The sequence below is a fragment of the Pygoscelis adeliae genome, unplaced genomic scaffold (assembly GCF_000699105.1).
Source record: "Pygoscelis adeliae isolate BGI_AS28 unplaced genomic scaffold, ASM69910v1 Scaffold4, whole genome shotgun sequence".
Lineage (NCBI taxonomy): Eukaryota > Metazoa > Chordata > Aves > Sphenisciformes > Spheniscidae > Pygoscelis > Pygoscelis adeliae.
In genome coordinates, this window is record NW_008824986.1 from 526,821 (window position 1) to 527,412 (window position 592).

Genomic DNA, 592 nt, shown 5'->3' on the forward strand with positions numbered 1-592 from the left:
AGGAAGCAGGCAGGGCTGCTGGGGCATGATGCTCCGGCTGGTTGGCATCAGGTGCACCTGCACAAACCAGCTTCGTTAGCAGAAGCGATAGCAAAGACTGTAATGAGATTGCCCGAAACCTGTGATATTAAGCCCGAAACTTTGCTGGACTTTCTCTCTTTGGGCTGCAATGTCTTGCAGCATTAGCGGGCAGCGGGTGTCCTATGGATGAGGAATCACAGGCGGTTTCAAAAGCGAGGTGGAAGACAAGGAAAGGAAAATAAGGGGCTGCCAAGCGCCCGGGTCAGTGCCAGATGGATGGAGGCATCCTCCGTTCATCTCGGAGGAGGTGACTAGGGGCTGGGGGGGCGATGGGCCACCCACCTCCCTGCCTGGCCGCGGGAAAGCGCCGCAGGGAAAGGCTGGGCTGATGGAATAGGGGTCTGGGGGTGGCTGGACACCTTTTGGGGAGATAAAATAAAATAAATCGGTTCTTGGTACTCACCTCCACCGGCCCGGCCCGGCTCTGGGGGCTGCATCGCTGGCATGCGGGCGGAGGGGGGTCTGCCGCCGGGGGAGGGGGGGAGCTTGTCCCCGTCCCTCCCCCGGTCCC